This window comes from Canis lupus, chromosome 30 (genome assembly GCF_048164855.1).
Source record: "Canis lupus baileyi chromosome 30, mCanLup2.hap1, whole genome shotgun sequence".
Lineage (NCBI taxonomy): Eukaryota > Metazoa > Chordata > Mammalia > Carnivora > Canidae > Canis > Canis lupus.
The window spans coordinates 17,165,499-17,171,249 of record NC_132867.1 but is presented as its reverse complement, the minus strand read 5'-3'; the positions used below and the strand labels follow the sequence as shown (position 1 = coordinate 17,171,249).

The window sequence follows — 5,751 nt, the reverse complement described above, 5'->3', positions numbered from 1 at the left end:
AAATTTGGTTCAGAGTTTAGAGAATGATGAGTGGGAACAAACCAATAAAACTTTTTGAATAGTTTTTGAATAGTTTTATTCCTCTAAAAACATTTATAATTAAAGAGAAGTCATGAGGGTACAAATTTCATAGCCAATATCACTTTCTTTAAAATGTTCATTGTTATGACCTCTGTCCTAAATTGGTAGACCCATGTGAGATAAGGCACTAGAGATTCTTATAGACTAAGTAAAACGGACTTGCTTTTGGAAACTAATAAAAAGCCCTTTAAGCATCAAGGGATGTTTATTTAACTGTTTCTTGCTTATGCTGAATAATTTGAGTAACCTAAAATAATAACCAAATTTTAAGAAACTGTAGTCTCTGCTGTGATATAAACCAGTACTATGATCCTAAATGCCACCTTAAAAAAATCCATGGTAGTAAGAGCACATATATGTGTGTCCCACTCATACGAGCAATCTTGAATTCTTCCTGAATGAAAATCAAAGTTAAAATCACCTGCCATGGGGGATAGCCCAGTGTCTTTTACAGCTAGTTTATCAAAAGAAGTCTGTAAGAGCAGACAAAGTTCAATTCAAATAACATATTTCACAACTACTTGCAATATGACTAGCATAAACATACATTTAATTTATATTCGTTTATTTACAATTTAACTGATGTAAAGTATAATTTAATTAACATATAATATTATACTAGTTTCAGGTATACAACATGGTGATTTGAGAATTACATACATTATGAAACACTGACCATGATAAATGTGGTTTTTATCTGTCACCAATACACCATTATGAGAATATCATTGACTATACTCCTTAGGCCGTACTTTTCAGCCCCAGTGCTTACTTATTTTATAACTAGAAGTTTGTGCCTCTTACTTCCCCTTCATCTATTTTTCCATTCCCACTCCCCACCCCCAGCCCCCTTGGCAACCACTAGTTGGTTCTCTATGAATCTAGTTCTCTTTCTGTTGTTTGTTCTGGTTTTTTGTTTTGTTTTGTTTTGTTTTTTTAGATTCCACATATAAGTGAAATCATATGGTATTAGTCTTTCTCTGTCTGATATATTTCAGTTAACATAATAGCTTCCAGGTCCATCCAGGTTGTTGTGAATGGCAAGATTCCATTCTTTTTTATGGCTGAGTAATATTTTATTATTTATATATATCATATCTTCTTTATCCATTCACCTTATAAATAGACATTTAGGTTGCTTCTGTATCTTTGTCACTGTCAATAACACTGTGAAAAATACAGGAGTGTATATGCCTTTTTCAATTACTGTTTTCATATTCTTCAAGTAAATACCCAGAAGTAGAATTAACTGGATCTTATGTTGCTTCTATTTTTAGTTTTTCGAGGAACCTCCACAGTGCTTGCAAATTATATATCTGATAAGGGGTTAATATCCAAAATATATAAGGAATCATAGAACTCTATGCCAAGCAAACAAATAGTCTGATTAAAAATGCAGAGAACCTGAATAGATATTTTTCCAAAGAAGGTATACAGATGGCCAACAAACACATGAAGAGATGCTCAACATCACTAATCATCAGGAAAATGCAAATCAAAACCACAACTAAATATCATCTCATACCAGTCAGAACAGCTAGTATCAAAAAAGACAAGAAATAAGTGTTGGCAAGGATGTGGAGAAAAGGGCATCCTCACAGACTGTTTTGGGAATATAAGTTGGTATGGGCACTCTGGAAAACAGTACAGAGATTCCTTAAAAAACTTAAAAAAAAGTATGCATTTTATATGTGTGCAACTTACAAATGATAACTACACAACAAAGCATTAGAAAATTGGTTACTCTGGCTTATTTGCAAGTCACTTACCATTTTGTGTATTTCATTCTCTTTTCTGTTTGAATCTTGACATCGAGAATTTCCTTTATCTCAGAAGCAGCAACAAGCTCCTAAAAGGTATTTTTATATTATAAAAGATTGCACCTATGCATATATGTACATATTTCCCCCAGAATATAGTCAGTTTTTTAAAACTATCTTTCATATTTATTAAGTATTTATGTCCAAAAACAATCAGGAAATTAGTAGATTGTGTCTAAGAACACTTGACTTTTATTGAATGCTGTCAAGACATCAAAATGTGCGGATTCACCTTTGAAAAGTGCTAAATTTGCATTTATTCTTTTGTCCCTAGGCTAACAGCTGGGTGTTGTTTTTTTAAAGCACCCATTTGAGGTGCTAAGAGGTCCTAATTAGATGAATTAAATAAACACAACATTAAGTTTCAGAAATGAAGTGTCAGAACAGATACCTTTTGATCTGCAGATCACTAAGGGAGCAACAGTAAATTGCAAATAATGTGATTATGTTCCCTGCCTCAGTATATTGAGTTTGATAAAAAAGTTTTACTTTAGTAACTGCCCAAGATATTGCTCTGAGTAATTGAAAGAGAACAAATTATGTTCTAGACACTGTCAGCTGCTTTCATTCTAATTTTTTCCTGCCCATATTATGAAGGAAGGAAGAGAGGGAGGAAGGGAAGTGGGAAGGAGGGAGGAAATAGAAGGGCTTCTGTGTTATAGTGTAGCACTATCATCCTTGAGAGGAGCATGTTGTTTGCAGGGCCACTAAACAAAATAAAACAGAACAAATAAACATAACAACAGCGGCAAACCCGGAGGTTCACTTCATTTTAAGTCAATTCAACAAATCAGTATGTAAGTGGGCACTGGGCTGGTTTATGAGAGCCACCAAGATGACTTGAGGGATTTACAATCCAACGAGGAAAGCAATCCAGACATGTCTACAACTACTGGTAAAACATGAAACAAATTAATTTTAAACATGAGAGTCTTTTAATTATTTTTGAGTTGATCAGGGTAGGCAGCACTGAGGTACAATTTCAACTGTACTGAAATGAAAAATCAGCATGTAAAACATGGGAAGAGAGAAAGAGAACAACCCAGATTAAGAAAATAGCATGGGTTAGCAGGCAGAGGACTAAGTGTGATGGGATAATCTAATGAGTGATTTCACTCCAGCCCAAGTCCAGGAGAGGGGGTAGGAGAAAGAAGTTCATGTTCAAAGGGGAATTAATTGTTTTCTCTTGATGATTAACTAAGTTTGAAGTATCTATGGGAAATTCATATCTAAAGCTCAGGATGAGTATCCAAGTCAGAGGTAAAGATTGAGTCATCCACACAAAGATGGGAACTGAAGCTCTGGGAGCCTTTGAATTAGCCCACAGCATATGCATTGGTATGTCTAGAACAAACCCACGGAATGCCTATATTTAAACACAAGTAAGAGAAGATGCAAATAAGAAAAAGATTTTCTGGAAAGCAGCAAGAGAACCAAGAGAGAGTATACCCCAGGTATTATTAAGACAGTATGTCATGAAAGAAGAGAGTGGACAACATTGTCAAATGATGCACATAAGCAGCAAATTCAGCTATTAGAAAGTCATTTGCACTCTTGGAAGGAGCAGGTTCAGTGAAATGGTGGGGAGAGAAACTAGATTCAGATTGCCTAGTGTATGTTGGCCATTCAAGGCAGGAAATAGTCAAAATGGGTGGAGAAGTTAGCAGAAAAGCAGGGAACGTTTTCCAGAGGGAAAAAGCATACTCAAAAATGGAGAGCAAGAAGACAAACATGTAAATAAATAAATAAATAAATAAATAAATAAATAAATAAATCACCTTAAACAATATCAGTGGTAAAGTACCATATTTTAAATGTGATTTCCATGTGATATCCATTGAAGATCCGGGAACCAATCAAGCCTAAGACTTTCCAGTAAGGACAATGAGTAGATTACTTTGAACAATTAAATTTCAGCATCCTGAACTGTCTGACACTACCTATCTACTGATTACTAAAAAAAAAAAAAAAAAAAAAATGTAATATGTGATTTAAAAATGAGCTTCTTTTTAAAAAAACTGTTTTTGGTTAAAGACACCTATTCATATCAACAGACACTTATGGAGCTCTGTGACACAATCTCATTATAAATCTTTCAAAGGACTAATACAAGACAAACACCTACAAAGAAGAAAAAATGACTTTCTGTCTTCTTTTAAAACTTGAAAACGTCCACTCTTACCACAGGGAAACTAAGGCAATTATTCAACAAAATGTTTGAAGAATTAAATGTTTTCTATCCAAATAATTGTCACAAATACTCCTAGACTATGAATATATTTCTCAAGGATATAATCCCTGCTTACACATCAGATGACCTGAAATTGACATTCTACAAAATAATTGGGTCATGCTCTAAGTGTCAAGGTCATGACAGGCAAAGGAAGACTGAGGAGATGTCAGATGGGAGGAGACTATGATGACTTGAGAATTGGACCAACAGAAAGACCTTAATGAGACAACCAAGGAGACTTAACCAGGTCTATGGAGTAGTTAATAGAATTGCTTTAGTGTTAATTTCCTAGTTTAAATAATTATATCCTGGTTATGTAAAATGGTAATATTTGGGGAAGCTGTTAAAAATTGTAAGAGAATTTCTGTAGTATTTTTCAAACTCTTTTGCAAGTCTGAAATTAGATAAAAGTAAAAGTTAAAAGGGAAAGATTTTTAACTATGAAGAGAAATGGGTGAAGAACCATGTCTGGAGATAATAAGAGATAAAAACTAGACTATGCAGTTATATGTATCTTATTGCTTTTTTAAACTTTTAAAAGATTTCAGCCAGATGAAAATACATTTCTCACTGTCACTTGGTTCTGACCAAGTATATTTAAAAAAATATACTAAAATTGAAGTGGATGTGGGGAGAAAGTGACCGTGGGGAAAGCATGTTTCAACCAAGCACCTGGGTTCATCTCCTTCATTTACAAAATGGATGAAACTTACATCAATTACCTGGACCCCGAAAAGCTATTACAATGACCCTCTGATAAAAACCACTAGATCAGGGCCTGCAGGTTTCCTTATCATCTTATCAAGTGCAAAAAGAATCATCCTCATGTAGCAAATTGGGTACTTGTCCCTGGAATGCTTGCCACCGAGTTTCTCCCACCAAAACCAGTCATGATGTCTCAAGCTGTGATGATAAAAGTTGTATTGAGCAGGATGCTGTCAACCAAACCGGGAATCTTGGACAAGAGACTCTAGCTGAGAGCACATGGCAGTGCCTTCCTTGTGATGAAGAAAGGGATAAAGGTCTATGGAAACAGACCAGCACCCCATTTGTGTGGGGCACAGCAAGCCAACTACTGTGGCAACAACAGCCCTGCAAGCAAGTGATGGCTACAAGCGTGTGTGTTCCCAGGTCTCCACCATACATTCAGCCGTGGAAAAATAATGGAAATATATAACTGAATATCTATCTCATCAAATGCTAGACTCTAAAAGGATCCTTGCTTCTTCCTGCTACCAGGGGGTTCTTCCTTTTATTCCCCTCTTAATCTAATTATAGAAAGATAAACTGTCAGTGACTTTCAAACTGGGGGCATGGGTCAGGGGAAGAAAAAGAAAAATATACTAAAAATACCTGGAACCTAAAGAAAGAAATTTCTTGCTTATATGTGAAGTAGTCTGTGTATATTCACTAAGTAAACTAATAAATAGAAACTCAGACTGTGATTTTTCAAACTGGTTTTTGTGTGACTTTTCTAGTAGAGAAGATGATCAAGGCCAATTTTGAAGTTGCCATGCCATTCAACTCAGAGTATCTACTCTGTGTAAGACACTATTGATCATAAGCAAAACGTGATCTCTTATTACAAAGAGTGCTTCATCAAGGTTGGTAGACTTT

General features: G+C 35.0%; 1 pseudogene; it reads left to right on the top strand.

Annotated features, from left to right (window-relative positions):
- The first annotated feature begins 4,832 nt into the window (after positions 1-4,832).
- LOC140621381 (gametocyte-specific factor 1 pseudogene) lies at positions 4,833-5,311 on the top strand (annotated as a pseudogene).
- Positions 5,312-5,751: the final 440 nt, after the last annotated feature.